The sequence below is a fragment of the Bos indicus x Bos taurus genome, chromosome 5, assembly GCF_003369695.1.
Source record: "Bos indicus x Bos taurus breed Angus x Brahman F1 hybrid chromosome 5, Bos_hybrid_MaternalHap_v2.0, whole genome shotgun sequence".
Lineage (NCBI taxonomy): Eukaryota > Metazoa > Chordata > Mammalia > Artiodactyla > Bovidae > Bos > Bos indicus x Bos taurus.
This window is the reverse complement of record NC_040080.1, coordinates 34,731,655-34,756,719: the sequence shown is the minus strand read 5'-3', so window position 1 is coordinate 34,756,719 and position 25,065 is coordinate 34,731,655. Positions and strand designations below refer to the sequence as shown.

Sequence of the window (25,065 nt, the reverse complement as noted above, 5' to 3'; positions counted from 1 at the left end):
GGTATATGCTGCCTCACATTTCAGTCAACTTCGGCAACAAAACCAGTGTTGGCAGTTTTACCAACTGTCTTTAACCAGTTGGGTCTGGCTCTCAGTTAATATAGTACTACTGATCCTTAATTCGTAGAACCACAGGGGAATGTTTAAATAAAAGAACACTCGATTTCATAGTAGTTTTTAAATGAAAACATATGTATCTGTAATAGGGCTTTAAAAGTTTTTTTTCAGTAAGAGCTTAATGTGTGGCATCTGTTAGGTATAGGGTGTCTTTTTCAGTTTTTCTGAAGAGGAACGTTAGAACCAGTAAAGTTAATGGTTTAGATGTCAGTATCTCAGTTGTTATCAGCATTAAGAGGATCCAAGGAAGGAAGATTGTCGTCAGTTATTTTTCCTTTCACAGATAATCCATAATTGTATTTAGGGAGAGAAGAAGAAAAAGAGAAGATCTCACAGTAATTTCTCAAAGTTGACTGATTTGGAGAAGCTAACTTTTATTTTTTAAAGTTTTTTAAAATTAATTTTTATTGGAGTATAGTTGATTTACAAAGTTGTGTTAGTTTCTGGAGAAGCTCACTTTTACAATTTGATATGCATACAGAAAAATGGACATGGGATAAACCACTCATATATCTGGGGTTCTTATCAAATATTTTAAGGTTCCTTTGAGGGATGTAATTTAGTCCATAATTGTTAAACATAAATAACCGTTATATTAAATAACTGCTATATAATATACTCTTGTTAATGGAGTGAGAGTTGACAAACTACACTAACTTAAAAAATGAATAAAAATGGATTATTTATAACCATTATGATGACATATTTGGTTTCTTGCATCCTCTAAATTTCCCTCTACTTCTCAGGTCACAGATTTTTGTATTTATTAGCCTCCTTCACTATCTTCTTTAGGATTCCCAAGTACCCTATCTCTGCTCTTTTTAACACATATGACCAAAGGAATCTCAAATGAACTTAGTACAAATCAACTGGGGTCAAATGTGTATGTATACTCCTAATTCATATTCATTAGCACTCCCCCAGAATCCGCCTGCTAATGCAGGAGACATGGGTTCGATCCCTGGGTCGGGAAGATCCCCTGGAGAAGGAAATGGCAACCCACTCCAGTATTCTTGCCTGGGAAATTCCAGGGACACAGGAGCCTGGCAGGCTACAGTTCATGGAGTTGCAAAGAGTCAGACACAACTTAATGACTAAAACAACAGCAACAAAACAATGCCTCCAAGTATGTTTGGGAGCTTGAGATTGCCTCAACAATTTTTAGAGAATCTTTAATACCTTGGACAAATGTAAATGCCTCTCCCATCAATAATATTTCTAGTGCTACAGGAGGCAACTTGAATATGGGGATGCAACAGATCTCAGTTGATGTGCCTTTATTTTCCCCTAAAGTTGAGAGTTAAATCTACATAGTTGTCCCTTGGCATCCACAGGGTATTGTTTTCAGGACATGCCTGCATACCAAAATCCCCGGATTCTCAAGTCCTGTCGTCTGCCCTGTGCACCCGGAGATTCGACCAACTGTAGATGGAGTAGAACTGTGGTGTTTATGAAAAAAAAGTCTTCCTATAAATTGACCTGCGCAGTTGAAATCTATGTTAAGGAACAACTGTAGCATATAGGCCTGTAAGTATGCAGACTGTTTATACATCTGAGTATATATTTATACATCTGAGTATATATATTGAAAGGTAGCATAACAAAGTAGATAAGGTCTTAAAGCTAGAGTACCTAGGTGTGAATCCAGGCTCCATCACCTGTTAATTGTGTAAACTTGGACAAATTATAAAACCTCTCTCTGCTTCAGTTTCCTTTCTATAAAATGATATTATAAAATTATGGTTGTGAAGATTACATGAGTTTATACATGCAATGCATTTATAACATTGCTTGTAAAATTATACGGATTCCAAAACTTCAGCTACTGTTTTACCATTTATATCATATGGATATATACATATAATACATAATTGCTTGGCCTATAAAATAATTTCATATATGTTAGGTACCTTTTATATTTAGTATATATGGACACTCTTTTATATGGCACATAAGATTTTCTTAGAAATTTCACAGTTATCTGTTAAGCAGTGTGAGAATATCAACATAGATCATGTCTGAACAGTACATAATACAAACTTGGTATTTTAAATCTCTGCATTTAAGGAAATAATATTTCTCACTGAAAGACTGAACTTAATATAAAATGTCAGTATATCTAGGTGCGGTGGAAGGGCTTAAAGCTGGAGCAGACAGGACTGGCAATTTGGCACAACCACTTAGAAGCCATATGATTCTGGACAAGTCATTTAACCTTTCTGAGCTCTAGTTTTCTCATCTGCAAAACAGGGATGTAATATTTCTTGCAGGTTTGTGGTAAAAAAATAGGGAAAAAATAGGTAAAAAGCATTTGGCCAAAAGCCAGGCACATAGTAAATGCTTGATAAATGGAAACACTGATCTTTCATGTGTCAGTCCTGCTTCAAATATGGGTATTTTTTTAAGCCCAACACAAACAAACATTCCACTGGAGGTTTTTGATCAGCTATGCTGTTGCTCTATAATGATCATGGGTTAGTCTTAAGGCCATGTGGTTTCAATAACCATAAATGGTTGGAAGTTCTGTTGCCTGCAGGAGCAAAAAAAAGAAAAGAAAAGAAAAGAAGAGGTTGGTGTAATTCAAGTTTCACCAATATCTCACCAGGCAGCTTGAGAGCGCCTTCTTCCTTCTGCCCAAGGCTCTCATCTCCTTCAAGTAGGAAACCCAAGGGTCCCAGGAGCTGCTACACTGAAACCCTGAGAAGGCGGCTCTGTTCTGCTTGGTTGGGTTAGGCCAGCCAGGCACACTTGTTACTCACTGGATAGAGAGCTAGGGGAAAAGAACTCACTCTGTCCCTTTGTTTACACTGAGTATGGGCCAAGAGGAAGTAAAAGTTCACTGTAAACAACAGCCCCCTGTCAAATGTTACTTATTTTCATATAATGGGTAGTGAGGGGAGGAGCTTGTTTTTTTGTGTGTGTGTGCAGTTGGCCTGATCTGCTTCTTGCAGGTTATATAAGGACCCCAGTAGTGAAAGCTAACTGTGAAAACCAACTACATATGTACTATGAGAATAAATCATTTAATAAATGCCAAGAACTCTTTGGAATAAAATTACACTTAAATTCCAGGTGCACAGTGCAATTATTGGTGCATTCTTAGGAATTCTTATATTCTTACTAAGCAAGTGCTTCAAGACCTGAAGCCTGTGTGATACAGTCAATGTGAGGAGAACATACAGCAAGATGTTTTATACACACAGGCAGAGAATTTTTTCACACAGTTGGTGAGACCACATTGATCCAGCAATTTGAATATTATTATTATCCGTGGTCTCTCTCATTAAATACTTAAGAAAACATAGTAAAATTGTTAAGGATACACATTTAGAATGCTATAGCTCTAGCTCTATTCAAGTTGGCAAGTGATTAACACTGCTTAAAAATTCTAGGCAGATGATAATTTAGAGTCCCCATGAAAGCCTTGAGTTTATTTGATTGTTCTCTTAATTACTGGGCTCTATGCTATCAAATATTTGTGGAAGAGGAAGTTTTTCTTTGTGGGAGTGGATTATAACCTTGCTTACACTTGGCAATTTTTGCCTTGAGTTATTAAGATTTGCATTTCTCACTTTTAGTTCTAAGGAAAGGTGTTTAGCCATTTTTAGAAAGCAGGTACCAAATAATCAATTGTCAAACACCCCAGAAAGTTCCCGCCCTAGACAAGTGCAAAAATCTCAGGTATTAGCAACCCACCTCCAGAGACAAATCTACAAAGGGTGGAAGGGGGGAGAGAGGATGTCTCACTTTTTTAGGCTAATATATTGTGATTGGTATGTGTTGCGTGCATTAAGGAACACTCTTTGCTTGTTCGCTGCCGTTTAGAAACCAGCTAGAAAAAAAGTCTGCGAGAGATCGCGCACAGGCGAGCCCCAAGCCTCCCTCCCTTGCTCCTTCGGTGCCCTGCCCTTCCAGGCGCGTGAAGAATAAACAGGCTGGTCATTGATCTCCGGGTGGTGGTGTTGCTCTCTGGGAAATGCTGGGGGTGCCGAGGGACGCGGCTCAGTCCGTGGAGGCGCGTCTGAAAAAAAAAAAAAATTTGCCCAGGAGTGGAGAGAGAACATGCAAATTGGCATCCAGCTCAACAAGAGGAAAGGGGACGGCGAGAAAAAGAAACGTGTTGCTCGTATTGTGTCTTAGTCTTCTGCTCTACCATTCTCCTCCGGACCCGTGACCTCCCTCGAGACATCCCCCTGCCTTCCCTTTCTGGACACCAGATCCGGGGAGAGCGGTCAGGATTCCCCCGCTCCATCCTAGGTTTGAGATTTAATAGGATTTTTTTTTTTTTTAACCCCCCTGGCAAACCGGCTGCTGTTTTAAGTCAATGAAAGTAAGATGGGTAGAGATAAGCGCCAGAGCAGCCCGGGAGCTGTCAGAACACACACAAATCAGCCCCCACAGCTCCTGCTCGGGGCATTACCTTCGGAGTTTCTTCCTATGGGTATGAGACTCCGGGGAGGCTTGTTCTCGCCTTCCTGCGCCGTCTCCACGGTCGCAGACTTAGCAGTCAAAGCCCAGCCGCCAAGCCTTGTTGAGACCCCTCTAAACATCAATCTCCGGTTCTTGGGCATTGGGATTTGGGGCTTTAGGCACACAAAACCAAACCACTTCAACCACCCCAGAGGCAGAGATGAGAGCGCCTCAAAACTTTTCTCCCCCTCACCCACCTCCCCACCGGTCAAGGAGTAGGTGGGTGCGGAGTGCCGTCGGCGGGGACCCGCGGGCGCAGAGCGGCTCTTCGGGGGAGCAGTGGTCGCTTTAAAAACCAAACCACTCGCCGCTCCAGCCTCGGCGCTGGGCGGACGGCGGCTCGCCTCCCAGAAGGTTCCGCGGACAGCCGCAGACCCCCACGCGCGCCCTCCGCGCCGGCTTTCCCGCGTGCAAACGGGAGTGGGGGGCGCCAAGGGGCCCAGGTGATGCTTCCAGGACAGCGGGTGAGGTTCCAGCGCAGGGAAGAAGTTGACAAAGGGGACTTGACTAAACACGAATGCATATTTATAGACGCGAGCTCCATCAAGATCTAGAGATAGTCTCCTTCTCCCTGCCTCCTTCCCCTCCTGCCATTTCATTTTATCGCTCCTTGAAGTGGAGGGCAGATTGTTTTCTTTAAAAAAAAAAAAAAAAATAACATTCCTGCCCGGTGTGGGTCATCGCCGCGTTATTTACAATCTAGTTACTCGGCAGCAGACGGGGAAGCCAACTCCGGGCTCTTTCCCCTTCGGATGGACAGAGAGGGCGACCGGGCGGCCCGCGGCAGGAAGGAGGTCAGGGTGGGTTTGCGGGCGCCCTGGGGGCGACCTGGAGGGAGCCCGAGCCCCCGCCCCGCCCCCGCCCCCGCGGCACCACCGCCCCCCCCCCGGGGCGGGCGCCGGGCCGAGCTGACCGGCGGCGGGTGCGCTGCCCTCGCCTCCCCCATTGTTCCGACTGTCTTTTTGCCTTTTGTTATTTGCACTCGCATTGTGTTGTTTGTCTCTGAAGCCGCCTCATGACCAGCCAAGGGATTTCACCTCGTCCTTGAGAGCTACACGGGGAGCGCGAGCGAGCGAGCCAGAGACTGGGGGAGAGGGACGCGCGCGCGCACACACAGACACACACACACAGACACACATACAGAGTGAAAAAGGCGAGCCACCAAACCCATCTCCAGTCTCCTCCCGGGGGGCCCCCCAGCCCGCCACTGTGCCACTTTGCATCCCGCGCCCGAGGAGACGCAGAGGAAAGCCGGTAAGGTGCGTGAATCGCAGCGTTTTAACTTTGTTGTGGGTCCCGACGTGGTTGCGGGCAGCCCTCCAAGGCGCAGCGCTCTCCCCGTGCCCGCCGCGCCGCACTCGCTCGCGGCTCCAGCTGGAGAGCCGGCGAAGGAGGGAGGGGGCCGCCGGCGGAGTTTCCTCAAGTACGGAGGGAGGGGGACAGGGTGGGGGCTCGGGGAGGCGGGAGGAGGTTCGGGGCTGACAGCCGCCCCGTCCCCCCACCCCTCCTCCGGGGACGGCCGTCCGCCGGGGACCCCGGAGTGCGGGCTTGGACGCAATTCAGCAAACGGCTAACTTTATATATTTCGCTCGGGGAGCCTGCGTGCCGCTGCCGGTATTGTTTTGCAAGTGGTGGCGGTGGAGATGGTGATGAGCGAGGCGGGCCGGAGGAGCGCTGGGAAAACGCTAAGGCTGGTCCGTGTCTCTCGGCCGGCGCCCCGCGGCAGCCCCTCAAAGTTGGTCGGGGCGGGGTGGTTCCGATCCTTCCCCGGACGGACGCGCGACCCCGGCCCACCCCACTACCTGAGCGCTCCCCCGGTTGTCTTTTTGTTTCGCTTTCTGCCATCCCTCTCCGCATCAGTCTTTCTCCTCCCCAGCAACCCCCTCCCGGCCCCTCCCGCCCGGAATTTCGGAAAGGAGCCTCATCCTTGTGGACTCTAGGGATTTCAGACACCGGAAGCTTTAATGTTTAATTGCAACTAGTTTTGCACCCCCCCACCCCGCTCCGAGTATGAAGTGGAGACCGCTCACGTGTTGTGTCACTTGAAGCGCGGGTTGGGGAAACCTCGCTTGCACTTTGGGCTCCAGTCCTAAATCCAGGAAAAGAGGTTATACGAGTTGAGATCAAATTGCATTTGGAAATGTTTGCGTCTGTTAGCAGCAGTTGGTTGAGTATTGATCGGCTGGCATGGGATGCACACGAAGCACTGTTTACATATTTTAAAAGTAACTTCCCTTCCACGTTACAAAGCGAATCTATTCATATATAGGTGGACTCTGGTGAATATCTAAAGACGCTGGCCTCTGTGACCAAAGGCAGAGCGGTGGCGAATGTGAATTCATGTCGTTATCTTCCTTTCCCAACTGAAAGCGGGTCAAAATGAGAAATTCTGTGACTGTGCAAAACGATATTCTCAGTGCCAGCCAGCCCAGGCACTCTGGGTGGCAGTCAGCTGTACTTTTTGAGAAAAGTTTAGGGATTGGTTCTAACCCAGTTGAGATCCTCACTATATCCAGATATCCAAAGTAGTTTCTCAAGAAAAGCAGAAGCCGGTTTCCCCATGAGACTGCCTTCAGGCCCAGCACAGTTCTTTCCTTCAGGGCAAGACCGAGGAAGAGCTGGGGGATTTTGGGTAATAAGTGTGGGAATCTGCAGAGAGACTAGACAAGAGTGATTTGTTTCCTTGCTGTTCATAAATAATGGCCCTTAGTATCTTTCACACACACACACAAAACAAAACAAAACCACACAAACAAAACAGGCCAATCAAGAAGGTGTGTGGGAGATTTGTAGGCAATGGACATTTCAGTCAGAAAAACCAGAGCAGACTTTTTGATCAGGATTACCAGGAGTAAGGCTCGATTGCCAGAAGTGATTAGGTTAAGGGCCAGATGGTTTTAAAGTATACGGAAATGTTTTTTAACTTGGACTTTTATAGCATTTACAAGGAGGACGGTCTCTTAGAGTCTTTACAGAACTGCTGAATTTTGATCTGTCTAATTTTGAAAGAATTCAGCTGTACGGTGAACTGCCATTAACTCTGATAGGAAAGGAATCTGGTTTCCAACGCTGATACATGGGAGAGAGTTTCTGGGGGTGCTTCTTCCTGATTTAAATATAGCTCTGAGGCTGAAGCTTAGATAAATCCAGCCACAATGATTTAAAATCATAAGTACTTACACTGAAAGTTCTCTTAGGCATTGTGTAAAGTTCTCCTGCAGATTATGTCATTAACTGTTTATTCCTCAGAAGTATACAAGATAAAAATCATAAGCATCACTTAAAACTGATGCAATACAGCATCAGTTAAATCCTTAAACTGGTAGGGATGGCTTTTGTTTGCCTAAAAGGTAGATCTTTCATCACATGAGTTGTTTAAAAACATTTAATTGTGGGGATGGGAAGGGATGTGCATAATTATTTAGTTATTTGTGTTAATTATATAGCAGCATACTCCCTTGAAATTCTTTTTTTCCCTTTCTTTCCAGTGGTCTTTCTAACAACCTTGTACATGCAGAAATAAGAGAGTTTTTGTTTGCTTGTGGGTTAAAAAAAAATCTTTTTGTAGCCATTTTGAGCGGGCAGTATTGAATCAATCTGATATAGACTTGAAAGAGTACTCTTAATACAGGAAAAAAGAGCTTGAACTCTTCATACAGAAACCTTATACAGTTTTGTTGTTGAGATTGAACAGTTCTGGTTGAATGGCAGACAGGATTCAAAACTCAAACTTATTTGGTAAATAACCAGGCATTTGAGATCCAGTGGTTATTTCAAGTTAACTTAGTTCTATACATGTAAATGCACATCCTGTTTAGACTGACACATGGTTTTGTAAAAAAGAAAAATGAATATATGCTTATAAAGATGTTATCTGTGGAGTATATGGAGTAAACAGTAAATAAGAAGAGTGAAGTTTATACTGAGATATAGCTGCTGCTTCTTTTTTTTTTTTTTTTTTTTGATCCTTTTTGGGCATAAGGCAGAAGCTGTAGGGAGAGTTTAAAATTTCGTTTTCCAGTTAAAAAACTTGAATGCTTGGAGAATTTTTTTCTTTTTAAAGCAAATGAAAAATATGATATAATGACTAAAAGAACAAACTGTCTTCTTGTAAAAGCTGTATCCCTTTATTGAGTGATAGGCAATCATTGTTCTGAAGGTATGTCTAGATTATATAGGCTCCCCTGATGGCTCAGACGGTAAAGAATCCACCCTCAATGCCGGAGACCTGTGTTCAATCCCTGGGTGGGGAAAATCCCCTGGAGCAGGGCATGGCAACCCACTCCAGTATTCTTGCCTGGAGAATTCCATAGACAGAGGAACCTGGCGGGCTACAGTCCATGGGGTCGCAAAGAGTCGGATATGACTAAGCAAATAAGTGCAGCTAGATTATATAAAAAATATAATAATCAGGGCAGTATAAAACTTGTTTTTATTACTCTAAAATATACTGGATTTCAAATAACTTAGAGTTCTAACATTGAACACTATTTAGATTTCCAGCAGGTAGAATTGTTTGTTATGATTGATGGCCATAACCTGGATGATTCACCCAGTGTCTGATCACCTCTGGTAGCAGAGAATGCTGTAATTAAGAGTTTTGAGAGTAGCCTGGAAAACTTATTTGTCTAGGCCAGAAGTTGATGCGTTCCCTCCCATGCTTATCACACTTCTTTAGCCTGAGAAATGGAGGGTTATTTGAAAGGCGAAGAAAGTGCTTGGCTGTTTCAAATAAGCTATATCCTGAGCTTAGATTTGTAGATAGTTAATAAAATAAAAGTCTAATTTTGTTCCAAACGTTGTTTTAAAACACCCATTTGTAAATTGTCTCCATTTGGTTTTCATATGTTAATGATTTGGGATCTGAAACTTCTTTCAGAAAGGCATTTTGGTTTATCTTAAAAAACACCACACAAAACTGTCTAAACAACTCTGTAAATAAACTGTTCCAAATGCCTCAATTTGATGAATGAATTAAAGAATTATAGTTCTTAATCCAATTATGATAAGTCTTGTTATTTCCATTTCCTATTTGAGGGTGCTTAGGGAGTGGGGATGGTAAATGATTCTCAAATGTGAGTGGGGTCTTTGTTGTTTATTTTCTGTATGTGATATAATCACTCATACCTAGGATTTAGAAGGATTTCAGAGGAAGATGTGTACTTGAACCACCTTCAGTTAAACTAACAGTGCATTTGCATGTACAGTTGCTTTTCATGGAAGAGTAAAATGAAGTTTCTAAGACTGTGAAGCCAGGATTTAACCTTTTGCTTAAAAATAGTGATTTTTATATTAAAACGGGGCGAATGGAACACTTAAGGCCCAGTAGCAGGGCAGATACTCAGCTGCCTTAGGCACTTTCAGCTGGGCCATACTGCGACGTGTCTATGGTATTTTTAAATAAACTTTGCTCTATTCAGTCACCTTGTTTTAAAAAAGGGGAATATGCTTTTTGGGTGGTTTTCTCCCAACCCTTATGCCTCTAGCTGCCTTCATGAGTGCCCTGGAATGCCGTCCTGATCAGGGGCCTGGATTTAGGATAGGCCCTTGATGACAGCCCAGTTTGCTGTAATGGAGTCTTTTGAATTTTTGCCCCATTTGCCCAGTTTAACCTCTGGCTCATCAACTAATGGATTCAAAGTGATAATAGCTTATTATGGTTTAATTATCTAACTAAATGTTGTTATTATTAATATTGCAGTATATTGGTACCATCTAATGCCTTAGAGAAAAACACGGAGTATCAAGTGAAGCTACCAGGGAGAAATACTTAGAAACATAGGCATTCTTTTTGTTGTTGTAGCACTCAAATCATACCTTACAGGGAAGTAATTACTCTGCTTTTGAGTAAGAGTGACATTCAGTGGGGGAAGCATATTCATAAAATCAGGGGGAAAATGAATGCATTTAAAGAATCAATGCAATAGCCAGCCTTTAAAAATTGAGTCTTAAAATTTCCGAGAAAAAACTGCATCTCCAGGAAGTGGCACCGGTGGTGATGGTGTTGGTATTGCATGCTGCAGGTAGAGATCCTTTCATTCATTAAAAAAAAATTGATTAATTAATTTTTGGCTCTTCTGGGTCTTTGTTGCTGCGCGGGCTGTTCTCCAGTTGCGGTGAGCCGGGGCTGTTCTCCAGTTGCAGTGCGCAGACTTCTCATTGCAAGGCTTCTCTTGTTGCATAGCATGGACTCTACGGCGCACACAGACTTTGGTAGCTGTGGCTCCTGAGCTCTAGAGCACAGGCTCAGTAGTTGTGGTCCACAGGCTTAGTTGTGCATGTGGGATCTTTCCAGGTCAGGGATCGAACCAGTGTTCCCTGCATTAGCAGGAGGATTCCTTACCACTGAGCCACTGGGAAAGCCCCCATTTATCAGCTCTTCATTGCTGAAAGTTTATTAGAAGTTTAAAAAATGAGCCACCTGATTATATCTTTGATGCTGTATTCAGTTACCTCATGATTATATGCTACCCCTTGTCCAAAGGGGATAAGTAGAACAGCAAAGGGATACACTATTGGTGTTCCCTGGAAGCTCAGTGCCTTGTCCCTGCAGCACCAGTTCAAGTTTGGGAGCTAGGGAATTCAGGAGGGAACCAGGATGCAAAAGAAGCCAACCCACTAGCCTGCAGAGCTTTTCAATTTAGGTCTATTTATAATTCTTCCAGGACTTCACTTGGAGTTCTGAACATTCAGTGCTCTGCCCCTTTTCTTAACCTCTAAAGCTGGAGATTATAATCCTTTTCTTGTAGGAATATTGCCTGGATTACACTCAATATTGTATATCAGATTCCTAGCATAGGGTGTCTCATGAACTAGGTGTTCCGTAATTGTTAGCTGCACTCCTCTCTTCCTTCAATCAAAGCTAGATTTTGATCATTAATAATGTTCAAAGCTTCATTTTGTACTTGCTTTGAACTTATTTGAATCCAAGAAGAAAAATATATCACTTTCTTGAGGCTGAGATCAACACTTCAAAATGGTGATTCAGTTAACATCTATGTATGATCTCTGACAATGTGGTTTTATTAAGATGCTGTATCTGGTGCAAGTGTGAATTCTATCTTTTATTCATATAAGTGTTCCTTCGTGAAAGAAACAAAAGCTTTAGGACCTAACTATAGATCTCTCTTCTTGTTACAATTTTTGATTTCTTGTTGCAGATATAAACTAGGGAAGATTTATTGTGATTTTATCCATGGAGAGTCATCTGCCTCTGGGTTATATTAAGTTTAGCATGTATGGATTGAGAGAAGTTCCACTTGGAAAAAGAAATAAATCTGCCTTTGCATTGTTTTGTCCTATAGAGTCGACAGTTCCTTCAAAGAGAATCTCATAGGTTTGTTTGTCTAAATTGGGTGCAAGGAGAAAGACATAATGTATCATTGCCTACTGGAATAGATGGTATACAGAACCTGCAAAAATTAGTTTTCTTTTCCCAATGATTCAGAGAATTTCTCCGTAAGTCTACTGACCAAAGATAAGCAAAAGACTTTTTAAAAAAGCAAATAACTTGGTTACTGCATTAGAGTCCATCAAGAAGTAGACACCAAGATGTGATTCGACATGTAAGAAGTGTTTTGCAGGGAAGGCATAGGAGAACCTGTGATCCAGGTTTGACACTTACGCAAGGAGAGAGGGAAGGAAAGAGGACTGAGTAGGAAGAAGCAGGATGGTAGCTAGATGGTTTGGCTAGAGAGATGAGAGTCAGCCACTGGAGGAGCCCTCTGTCTCAGTGGAATGGCTGCATTCACAGCCCTCACTGTGCTCAGTCCTTGGCCAGGAGCAGCCCCTGGAAACAGGGCCTTGGAGCACAAATGACCCTGAAGTCATAGAGGGCCAGCTGGTGGGGGCACTGAGTTTGTTATATCCTGACCACAGGAGACCTGAATGGGGTAGTGGTTTGGAAGTATAGCCCTGAGTACTGGCTCTAGTTGGGTGGTGATGGTGGTGGTTTAGTTGCTAAGTTGTGTCCGACTCTTTTACAACCCTATGGATTGTAGCCCGCCAGGCTCCTCTGCCCATGGGATTTCCTAGGCAAGAACTGAAGTGGGCTGCTGTTTCTTTCTGACCCAGGGATTGAACCCCCATCTCCTGCATTGGCAGGCAGATTCTTTACCAGTGAGCCAACAGGGAAGCCCCTGGTTGGGTGCACTCGCCACTAAGAAACAGACCTGGTGATTTCTTTGAGTTCTGACACCTTACTTTCCTCCACTGTAAAATGAGAAAAATGACTGTATCACAAAAATGTATGTAGCACACCTCACAGAGTGCTAGTCAAGATTGAGATTCTATGAGATTCTATATAAATCCACAGTACCATGCGTGGCATAGAGGACATGTTCAACATATATTTCTCTCTTTTTAATGTATTCATAAAATGCAGTTGAGAGGTATAGGTGAATTGTATCAGGGGATTGTAAATATATTTTAACAACAGGTAGTTCATGTAATTAGAAGGTATGGTTTCTGCCAGCAAGCATCCTTCATGTTCGCCTTCTCAGAGTCACCCAGTTTAGCTCTCAGGCTTCAGCCCTTATTTTTATGAGGCTGTCAACTGTGCAACAGATAGACCAGCTGCCGACCTTGACCATCTTCAGGTAATTTGCTCTAAAGCGCGAGGTAGACAGCACTCTCTCTTCATTTCCTTACCCCTCTAGGCTTCCTATTCAGCCGAGAAGCAACTTGCACTGTAAGTCTGCATTTTATCTTGAGCCTCAAACACCTTGCGAGTCTTTGCTCCCCTATGCTTCTGCTCCTAAACCAACTTTCCTTGCACCACAAAGCACTGAACTCAAGTGGCCCTCAGTGCGAGCTACTGCTGTGATGAGTCACAGAGCCACCCGCACTTTGTTTCGTTAGATTTGATCACTGCCATGAGCAGTCCTTCGATTGTCAGCTAAGAGACCCTTCAGGGAGTTGTCCCTTAATAGAAAGTCTCTTTTCTTCCCTCCTGTTGTAACTTTAAATTAAAAGAAACTGTAGAGGAGCTGGTGGCCTTGCAGCAGTTCATTCTTCTACCCACTGGGAGAACAACATCTGAGAAAAGACGTTATTGGACTGAGAATTGAGTTGTTGCTATTTTTTTGGGGCCAGAGTCGGGGGTGGGGTGGTTGCGAGGGAGGATCTGGCTCCCAGTAAGGTCATGGGGGGTGGGGGGGCGATTCTTCGGTGCCTGCTGGGGAGGCTTTGGGGGAATGGAAGACATTGATTTAGCATCTTGGGATAATGAGATCACTGGTGTCTTGCCCCTGAGTTTTAGGTGGTTCTGTGTATTGTACTGTGGGAAACTGGCACTGGGACAACTTCAGAATCCAGGGAGGATGGGAGGCAGGAAGAGGGAGCTAATTTTTGACACATTCCTCTGATGAGTGCCCCCTCTAGGGAATCTGTGCCCAGGATAAGGACTGCTTACTGTGAGGCTTTTGGCATAGTTTTCCCCAAATAGTGAGTGCTGGTTGCTTCCATGTCACTTGTTAAAAAGATTGACAAACTGAATGTTTGGAGAGCCCCTCTGCTGAATCCGACACTGTATTCTCTGCAGTTTCGGGTCCATTCCCATTCTGGGTTAGAACCTGCCCTCATTTTGGATGTCTGCTGGGATTCCCGGGTGCCCTTCATGGCTACTGAAAGCTGAAGTTGTTTGATGGGTGGTAGCAGGGGCTGACTGCGATGTGCATGGACGTTCTTGTGATGCCCGCTGTCAGTACGCCGTGTTGGCAGCCTGTCACATGTATCTGGCACAGGCGGTCTCATTACTTTCCTCTTGGACTGGGAGCTGCTCTGGAACAAGTGCATACCATTTCTTAGAATTCTGTCTTGACTTTTCCTCCTTCACTTTCTCAGCCGCATCTCCACTGTACCCTGATGGCTAGCAGAATCATGCCTTTGCACATTAAATCAGGAAGTGAAGTGATAGTTTTAATGCACACTAACTAATCAAACAAATCTCCAAGTTTGTTTCTGTTTTCTGTTTTGTTTTTTTCGGCCGCTCAGCCTGTGGGGTCTTAGCTCCTGGATCAGGGATGGAACCCAAGCCCCACTGCGTTGGAAGGCAAAGTCTTAACCACTGGACCACCAGGGAAGTCTCCTTTAAGTTTGTAAAGAAAGTTAATATGTGTTAAGTTGCTTCAGTCTATCCAACTTTTGGACTGCAGCCGACCAGGCTCTTCTATCCATGGGATTCTCCAGGCAAGAATACTGAAGTGGGTTGCCATGCCCTTCTCCAGGGGATCTTCCTGACCCAGAGATCAGACCCGGGTCTCCTGCATTGCAGGCAGATTCTTTACCATCAGGAGCCATTAGGAAAAGTTGATAGGCTCACGGTTTGTTTCTAGGGACCTCCTCAGCCCCATAAACATGCCTCCCTTCTTCTGTCACTGCTTATTGGGCTTTTCTCAACCTTTCTCTTCCCACAAGGTCTTTCTCCTTCTGCACCATCGCCACATGCATAAAGTTAATCTCACCAGAGGAAGTGAGAAGTGGAGAGTTTGCTATATATACAGTTGCCTGATTTGAAAGGGGGTAGCAATAGGTGACAAACATTTGGAAGCTGAGCTCCTTGAGGGCACAGCATTGTATTTCCAGCACAATCACAGTACTTGGAACAAGGCAGCCACAGAATCAATGATGGCTGAGCCAACTTGTCTTGCAAACTAAGCTGCATTCTGATTCAAGGCACCCACCGTGATGGGGAGGTGAGAAAACTAATAGAGGTTAGGCATTGACCATGTTCCAGGCACCTGCTAGGTGCTTTACAAGGATAATCCCATTTAATCCTCACAGCCCACACATTAAGTGGCTATTATCTCTTTTCCACAAACAAACTGCAAGGGGTCAGGTGCCTGCTCGTTCTCCTCAACTAGTAAACAGGAGAATCACTGCCTGGATTTCAGTCTTTTTGACTCAACCCCTCGTGTACTCTTTCCATCATGCCCTGGCCAAGATGCTGGTGTGGGTTCCTATCCATGAAATGCGAGCACTAACCATGCCTTCCTGTCTACCACAGGGGACAGTTAGGAGCAGGTGAGAAGTGTAAAGTAATTTCTAAACATCACTTATCATTATCAAGTACCCACTGATCCATTTACTAAGCCAAAGAATATTTATTGAACACACAGATAGATATTGCTTAAGCTATACTTAACAGGAAATATTTTTACTTGAAGCAGAGATCCTGAATACATAAAAACTGACATCAAAGGAATTTATAGAGCAGTGTGTCTCAAAGGTGATCACCCAGTCATCTTGCTGAAAACCACCTGGGATATTTTTGAAAATATGCTTTTCTGTCCCCTTCTCAGACATAAGAAACCTGAACCCCTGTGGTTGGGAAGCCCTCTAACCCTGAATTTTTAACAAGCATGACTGGTGATTCTTTTGCACATAAAAGTTTGAGAACCAGTGATAAAAACTTTTTATTGATTCACGTTGGTAGTAAGTTATATATATGGCTTATAGAGGTAAAGTAAAGATGCTCAAGGAGTAGTGGAAGTGCCAGAATAAAGCACAGGTGATTGTTGGATTGCTAGAAAGACTTTTTGGTGATTTGGATTCAGGTTTTTGGTCATTTATTTAGGTTTTAAAGAACCTAAGTAAGTTTGGGTATACGGAATGCTAGCATGCTGAAGGTCAAGAGTGGTGGGACCCGCCACAGAGTGGGTTGGGTTGGGGGAAGGATGGCAGTTATGTGCATTCCAGACTTAGAAAGATCTTTCTTTTCCAGGACAGATGGAGAGGTAAACTGAAGACCTGGGGTTGATTTATTTATTCAGTTCCATATCCCAAATATTTAGAACAGTGTCTGGAACATGGCAGGTGCTTAAAGACCTTTGCTTAACAAATGAATAAAAACAGGTGGAGGGAGAGAGCAATGTGGCGAATAGATGAGAATAGCTTGATTATGATTATTGTGGTTAAAGAAATAGAGAAGGAAGATGCTGGGAAGGAATCCTAGTGAGACCAGATAAGGACAAGTTATAATTAGACTAATATGGTCCTTACAGGAGAGTGCCTTCAGACAAACAAATAAACAGTGCAAAAGCAAACCTGGGGTTTGTATGGGATCAAATCATCCAGCTGCTGTTTGTGTGTATTATCTTGGGAGCAGCAATTACTACATGAGGATAAGGACTGAGTCTGTTTTGTTCTCCAAATGATCAGAGTCCTTAATAAATATTTATTGAATAAGTGACCGGGTTTCCACATGGGCTGAAAAAGAAAGCTTTTAAATGATGCAAAAATATCTTGGAAAAAGAGAAGAAGAATCTTGATGAATGCTAACCAATAATGGATGATGATGAAAATAGCAAATCTTCATAAAAACTGCAAGTTCTTAGGCAGTCTGTTTGGAATTTAGGAGCATCTCCGTCTGATGGTTTGCCTGCCCCCAGACAGTGCTTTGCTGTTCACGTCACTTTCACTTTGCTGTGTCGAAAATCCACGGTGATGCCTAGCACAGTGCCTTGCCCAGGTTGACTATTGAATAAGTAATTGCTGAAGAGTTCAATCCGTGAATGAAGGGTATTGACTTGGGGTGGGGGAGGGGGGAAATCGAAAGCAGATGAGGAAGAGAGTTGCCTTCCTTCACTTAGAATTCCCAGAGTGGCCTGTGGTCCAGTGACCTTTAGCAGGCAGATTTCCCATATAACTCAAAGCCTGGGTATTGTAATCTTGGGAAGAAGGATGCTTGCTAAGGTAATGACTGCAAAGGTGGGTTCAGCATTGTTCAAAGAGGCAGCCATTCATTTGATCTGGAATGTCAGGCTGGAAAATGTATTGGGGGAAGAAACGGTAAAAAAGTAATTCTAAACCTAACAGGAGTTTCAGTAGAAAAATGGCTCTAATTCAAGCGGTGTAATGTTAACATCAATGTGCGTCTCGTGGCTCAAGCCCCGCATCCTGCTTTGGAAATAAAAGGAGATTGTGTAAAGAATTAGCAATACAAGGCATTTTTAAGTGCTTTATTGCAGAGGCCTGTGATACTCTGTGAAATCTATGCAGGCTTTTTCTTCCTGCTGTGCTTAATTTCAGAATCTGATGCTATTACCTATCCTTGGAGAAAAAAAAAAATCACTCTCTGTTAACTCTTAAAAACCGAGTTTAGCATTGTGCTGGCTTTCAACATAATCTTTCTGACATTTCTTGGGAAGAGAGAAGTGGCGCATGAAGCTATGGAGGGGTTTTTGCCTCCAAGTTTAGTATCCAGGATTGCTTCCAGGGGGCGGCATTAGAGTAAGAGGGCAAGTTGGAAATAAATGTCGAAAGCATAAGTTTAGAAATGGCTCAAGCAGCTTGAAGAATAAGGTCTCTGAAAGAGTTGGCAGAGCTTGTGTTTGGCATAGATCCAGATCAGAAGCCAGAAAGGCAGATGCGTCCTAAAGAAGATCAGGCAGAAGCCAGGACAGGAGTTAACCCTTTACAACAGAGATGACTATCTTCCTGTGATATGAAGAGAAGCCCTCCACATAAGTTCCCTGGCGTGCCATCACTGTGCTACTTCACCTGTCTAGCTTGAAATAACAGTTGATGTTGATTGATAATATACTGTTGCCAAGCATTGTGCTAAGCAGTTTATTTTTATTGGCTCTTCCCAGGAATTCTCTGATGTAGATACACATGTTGATCCATTGTACAGATAAGGAAACTGAGCTGGCCCCAAGTAGTACAGCTGGCATCTGGTGGAGCTGAGACTTGAACACAGAGTGGTCTGGCTCAGAGGCTGGGGCTCTTGCCCACTGTAACATGGGAAGTGTATTTTAAGTCCAGTTGAGTCATGGCTCAAAATGATGCTTGTGTTTTCCTCTTCCTCTATACATGTCCTTTTATCCCTCTAGGACAGGCTCTTTTTGGCTTGTTTCTGAACTTTGGCAAAGTTCCCCAAAGTGGGATCTCTCCTTAAAATTGACACTGTTTACCGCTGTCAGGTCAGTCTTCCTGACATGCTGTTGAAATTGTGCTGCCCCTTTCCTGAACATTCATGGTGCCTGAATACCACACCCCAATGGGATCCAGACCTTTAAGTTTGCTTTCTAAGGGCCTTACCGTGTTCTCCAAGCCTTCTACTTTTTCAGGCTCGTATTGGAAACTGTCCTTTTGAGACCAGTTTGCTTCTGGTCTGGATTCAAGCTGAGCATGGTTTCCCAAATGGCTCTCAAAGTGTCTGCGACACATGAGCCTTGTTAACTCCTCTCAGAATGCTCATGTCAGGGGCCTTCCAAGGGTATCTCATGAAAAGCCAGTGCTTGCATCTGAACTCTGTGACTCGAGGAATTTTCCCCGAGTTGATTTCCATCTGCTTCAGACCTCCTCATTGTCTGACTTTCCTTGGTTCCCAATCCATTTGACTCTGGGTTTAAACTTTCTCTTTTGATATGTCTATTCCTTCATTCAGTTCAGTTCAGTTGCTCAATTGTGTCCAACTCTTTGCAGCATGAATTGCAGCACACTAGGCCTCCTTGTCCATCACCAGCTCCCGGAGTTCACTCAGTCTCACGTCCATCGAGTCAGTGATGCCATCCAGCTGTCTCATCCTCTGTCGTCCCCTTCTCCTCCTGCCCCCAATCCCTCCCAGCATCAGAGTCTTTTCCAATGAGTCAACTCTTCGCATAAGGTGGCCAAAGTACTGGAGTTTCAGCTTTAGCATCATGCCTTCCAAAGAACACCCAGGACTGATCTCCTTTAGAATAAACTGGTTGGATCTCCTTGGAGTCCAAGGGACTCTCAAGAGTCTTCTCTAACACCACAGTTCAAAAGCCTCAATTCTTTGGCACTCAGCTTTCTTCACAGTCCAACTCTCACATCCATACATAACCACTGGAAAAACCATAGCCTTGACTAGACGGACCTTTGTTGGCAAAGTAATGTCTCTGCTTTTGAATATGCTATCTAGGTTGGTCATAACTTTTTTTTTCAAGGAGTAAGTGTCTTTTAATTTCATGGCTGCAATCACCATCTGCAGTGATTTTCAGTAATCAACAAATATTTGTTGAGCACCTCCTGTGAGCCAGACCCCACTTTAACTGCTAGAGTGTGTGTGATGTGTGGAACAGGCACATACCTTATATACAAATCCTTGTATATCACCTGACTTTATGACTGTAAACTTTAGAACTGTATTTTGCAGGAGTGTATACAACATGGAGGAGAAGTGTCTGCTATTTTGGCAGGACAGCCAGAGGAGGCAGCCATGAGGAAGTCACATTTGAAGGATGGTTACTGAGGTCTCATCGAGGTCTCATCCCTGGTGGCTCAGATAGTAAAGAATCCCCCTGCACTGTGGGAGACCCACGGGAGACCCAGGTTCAATCTCTGGGTTTGGAAGATCCCCTGAGAAGGGAATGGCAACCCATTCCAGTATTCTTGCCTGCAGAGCTCCACGGACAGGGGAACCTGGTGTGCTACAGTCCATGGGGTTACAAACAGTCAGACGTGACTGAGTGACTAACACTTTAATGAGAAAAAGGGGACAAGAGAAAAAACCTTTGAGACATACGAGTAGTATATGCAAAGGTTCCAGAGAGAGATGGGTGGGTGTGTTCTTGGAATTAGAAGGCCAGCGTTGCTGGAGAAGAGTGACTGGGAAATGGACATTGATGGCGCTGCAAAGGTGAGTCTTCGAAGGTGACTCTTCAAATAAGAGTGATAAGAAACCCATTGAATAGTTTTAAGCAAGAGACTGATAAAATCTGTGGCCAGAGCATGTAGACCAAATTTAAGAGAAGAAGGAATGGATTTGGCAAGCTTGTAAGGAAGCCGTTGCAGTGATTTACACAGAGAAAGATAGTGGCTTTGATTTTGGACTTTAGCAGTAGTATCAGAGATGGAGATGATAGGAAAGGTTTTACAAGCAAACATGGAGGGGAGATTACCCAGTTTCAGTGCTTTGTATTTGCCCCCACTCCAATTCTACCAACCTAATGGAATATTCCATCTGATAATTAATCATTGTTTTCTTGTTCATAAGTTTGGGGAAAAGATGTGTAAGTCCATATGCCTCCCACGGATGCTGCTGACTGCATCTATACCTCTTTTAGCCCTTGAGTATTTAAGCATAGTAGAGAAGAAAATGTCTACCCACTCCAGTATTCTTGCCTGGAAAATTCCATGGATGGAGGAACCTAGCAGGCTATAGTCCATGGGGTTGCAAAGAGTCGGCCACGACTGAGCACATCAGCAGCATTCAAGCAGAGAGATTTGACACAAAATGTGTAGTGTCTTCTGTCTCTACATATATATTTGCTTTCATGTTTCTGGACTTTCCTTTGGTTTATATCATACTTTCCCATAGATTTTCTGAAACACTACCCATCCCTTAATTTCCAAGTTGAAGTTTGCTTTTTTCACAGCATCCTTACAGAATCTACTGACTGATGCTTTCTCCTTGTGATCTGATGATATTTACATCTATAGCCACTTTTAAAGCTTTGACTGTTCCATGTTATAAGCATATTGTGAACATGTCTTATCTTTTGAGAGATCCTGTGAGTTTGCCTAGGGATGTGGATTTGTAGTCCAGTATTATACTCCTATTGTGGATCCTCATTTACATCTTTAGTATGGCAGCCTACTTAACCTCTCAGTCTGTGATTCCTCATCTGCAGAATGGGGATAATTATATGTACTTCATAAAGCAGTTGTCTAGAATCAATGAAAGAAAGAGTATAAAGTCTATAAAACAGTCCTTGGCCATAATGAGTTCTGCTACATGATGACATTTTATGGTCATAAATGTTATTCTTTGAAATCAGAAACCTGTGTCTTATTACTACTTTTATCTACTTGGAGCTCAGTAAAAATTTATTGAGTTCACATTTAAATTTAAATTTATGTATCACTTCTGCCAGGGGATACAAATATAAGTACATCTTGGTTCTTGTCTGCACAAACCTCTACTTGATAGGGAGGTTAGTAACATAAACTGGTAATTATGTATCAGTGTGATAGGTGTAGTGTTAGAGTATTTTGAGAGCAAGGAAGAGAGGTTGGGGAAGGTTTTCTAAGTGAATTGAAGGGTGAGTTGAGTATTTTATTAATCAATTAAATATATATTGAAATAATGTATATATGTTGTGTAAAACTCAAAGCTACATAACAAAATAGCACACCTGTCTTATTGATGATCATGCCACTCCTATTACTTCCAACTCTGTATCTGTATTTCTGAATAAAATGTTTATTCTTTATTTTCCAAGAAATGTGAGTTATTGATTGACTTCCTACTAGTTGGCCTTGTTATACTACTCTTCCCCCACCCTTGCTTCCTAACATCACACATATTCCTTTTCCCATTGTCTCAATGTAGTTTCATCTCCCTCCTTTTTTAGAGTTAAATCAGTTCAGTAAACACAGTTACAGGAATTTCCTGGTGGTCCAGTGGTTAGCACTCGGTGTTTTCACTGCTGGTTTGATCCCTGGTCGGGAAGCTAAGATCCTGCAAGCTGTAAGGCACCCCTCCCAAAAGAAATAACCCCCCCAAAACAAAAACCCAAACAAACAAAAAACCAAACACACAGTTACTTTAACTCTGTAAGTGTTGTTGACCACTGAGGATATTGTATGTTGATTACTTTTACTTTTTTTGGTTTTTCTGGAGTTAATAATGGTTTCTATTCAAACCCACAAGTTTTAGTAAAAGTGTTCAATGTTTACTGGAATTTCTGAGTCAGGCTTAAAAAGGGGGAGTAGCATAACCAGGGTAGATTTTGGGGGCAGTCAGCTGTGGTTGGAAAGATCATTTTATCACTGACATCATTTAGAATTATTCTTAGAATTAGATAATAAAAAGCCCATTGACTTTTAGTTAGTTATATTGTTCTTAAAATGCAGACATTGCACCCACTTATTGCCTATACTTGGGCACACTGCTCCTGCCAACCTGCCCTTGGTAAGGCTCTGAGTTAAGCTTAGAAAGGCAGAGGGAGGTACTCTGAGAAGGGAGGAAGGTATTCCAAGCAGACAGGACAGTGTGACTAAAAAGGCAAGAAGGTGAGAAAGAGCATGGTGTGTTTGTGAAATTACAGACAGTGTGGTGTTGGTAGAGCATAAAGTACGTGATAGGAACCAGCTGAGATGAGGCAGTGATGTTGGCAGTGGTCGGATCAACGTGATCTTTTTGTTATAGACCCAAAGGCCACAAATTCTGTCTTGTAGGTCATGGGGAACCTTATGGTGTTGAATAATATGGTCTGTTTTGCTTGTGAATGAACTAATGGTATACTGGATAAAAAAATGGAAAACTCTCCTTAAGTCAGCAATTAAAATCCATATTTGGTGACATGTTAGTACTTTAGGGGTACCCCACCAGTGAAGTTTTTAGAGCACACAGTCCTTTAGAATGTGTGTGTGCACGCATGCACATGTATTCACAATTCATGTACATGTGTTGTATTGGACCTAACACTCAGCCTGCAGTAAACACTAAGGGCGAGGTTCAGTTTAAATGACAGTTGAAGTAATAGTAGTGGTCGTACATCAGGGTTCCCTGGAGACCAACTCTGACATGTAGAGTTGCACGCATTGGGTTTATTGGGATGGCTCTTGGGGACAACAGCCATGAAGGGCTGAGGAGCCTAAGGACTAAGGACTGTGATGCAGCTGAGGCTTCCGCTAGCCTATGCATAACTCTGGAACTGGATGGCTCCTCAGAGATGTCCTGAACTGAGGCAAGTGGGCCAGGCCTTTGTAACCATATGTTGGCTCTGGATGTGAGCCATCCCTGGGGAGCAGGGGGGAGGGGTAGTTCTTCAGAGGGGGGCTTAGATGTGAGTATTCAGCAGCCAATGCTCTTGGAAGCTGGGAAATCAATGCCCCTAAGAAAATCCCATGGATGGAGGAGCCTGGTGGGCTGCAGTCCGTGGGGTGGCTGAGAATCAGACACGACTGAGTGACTTCACTTTCACTTTTCACTTTCATGCATTGGAGAAGGAAATGGCAACCCACTCCAGTATTCTTGCCTGGAGAATCTTAGGGACGGCAGAGCCTAGTGGGCTGCCGTTTCTGGGGTAGCACAGAGTCGGACACGACTGAAGCGACTTAGAAGCAGTAGCAGCAGCAAGTAGCATACTACAGTATCCACTAAACGCAACCTTCTGAGACTCTACTTTTTTGAATTCCTATAGATTTTCCTTGAAATATGGCTGACAAAGGGGTAAGCAGTGGGTCTTAGAGATACAGTTCTGCCATTTTCCCATGTTCACTTGTATTTGCATTATTAGTATTACTTTGAAAACCTCTGGACTTTTGTAGGATTATATTTTAAAATCATTTGTTAGCTTTATGTGAATTAATTTAGCTAAATGTTTAGAGGGTGTAGTCCATCATGTCACAATGTGTGACAAAGAAGACAGTGGCATTAACATTCAGTTCTTCTAGTTGTGACACGAAGGGCCCTGTGGCAATCTATTAATAGTTAGATTAAAAAAAGAAATGTGGATCATCTGGAACTTCCAGCTTTGGAGAAAATGTCTTTATGAAATGAGACCAAGAGACCATTTTAATTGGAGGTAGGATAGCTGATTGGACATAGACATATGGTGGTAGAGATGGTGTCTCTCTGTAATAACAAAGGAGGAGGAATTCTTGCCGAGTATGCAGACAGGAGTGTAATCTAGGTTTTCCGGGTTCCCAGACGGGCATCTAAGTCAGTGTTCTCCTAACGTCCTTTGATCATTATATACACCATCAATAAAAAAGAAAATATTGCTTTACTAATAGTAAGCATACAAAAAGAGACATTAAAAGGCCTGAGATAAAGAGGGAATAAGGAATATCTATATAATAAAAATGTAAGCAAAAATTATGATATTTTCTTTTATCATGCTAGTGGATTTTTTTTTTTTTTAGAACCCTTCTTGAAGATTTTTTCAGCTAGTTTTCTTGAGTGTAAGTTATATACTAAATAGGGGAGAAAGTACTGACGACAGACTTTGATGGTTTTATGAGTTTGGTCTGTGCAACTATTTAAATGTGATAGCATGAACTACAGGTATTAAAAAATAAGGTTTTAGAATGGGCTTCCCGATGGCTCAGTGGTAAAGATTCTGCCTGGAGTGCAGGAGATGCAGAGATGTGGGTTTGATCCTTGGGTTGGGAAGATCCCTTGGAGTAGGGCATGGCAACCCACTTCAGTATTCTTCCTTGGAGAATCCCATGGACAGTGGAGTCTGGTGGGCTACAGTCCATAGGGTTCCGAAGAGTTGGACACGGTTGAAGCAACTGAGCACACACGAACACGAGGTTTTAGAACACAGTTGTGGTACTTTACGATATTTTAAAAATCATGAAGGGAATGTGTGTGTGTGTGTGTGTGCGTGCGTGCGTGCATGCTAGCCAGGGTCATGATGACTTAGCATTTCCTCATGTCTAGCAATTCCTCATAATTAACTAGAAGGTTGGGGCCACACTGACACCATTACCCCTCTGAATATCTGGCTCTAATTTATGAGCCATATCCTGCCTAATATGCCAGAATGCTTTTGAATG

The 25,065-nt window shown here is 43.1% G+C and overlaps 1 protein-coding gene across 6 annotated transcripts in view; it reads left to right on the top strand.

Moving 5' to 3' along the window:
- Positions 1-5,486: 5,486 nt before the first annotated feature.
- SOX5 (SRY-box 5) overlaps positions 5,487-25,065 on the top strand; it is a 1,171,960-nt gene continuing 1,152,381 nt past the window's right edge. For 4 of the 6 annotated variants that reach the window (XM_027541540.1, XM_027541539.1, XM_027541543.1 and 1 more), the window contains exon 1: positions 5,498-5,846. The gene's annotated coding sequence lies outside the window, so the exon portion shown is untranslated. Of the gene's footprint in view, positions 5,847-25,065 lie in introns of all 6 variants that reach the window. The other 2 variants (XM_027541542.1, XM_027541545.1) reach the window with 2 other exon arrangements.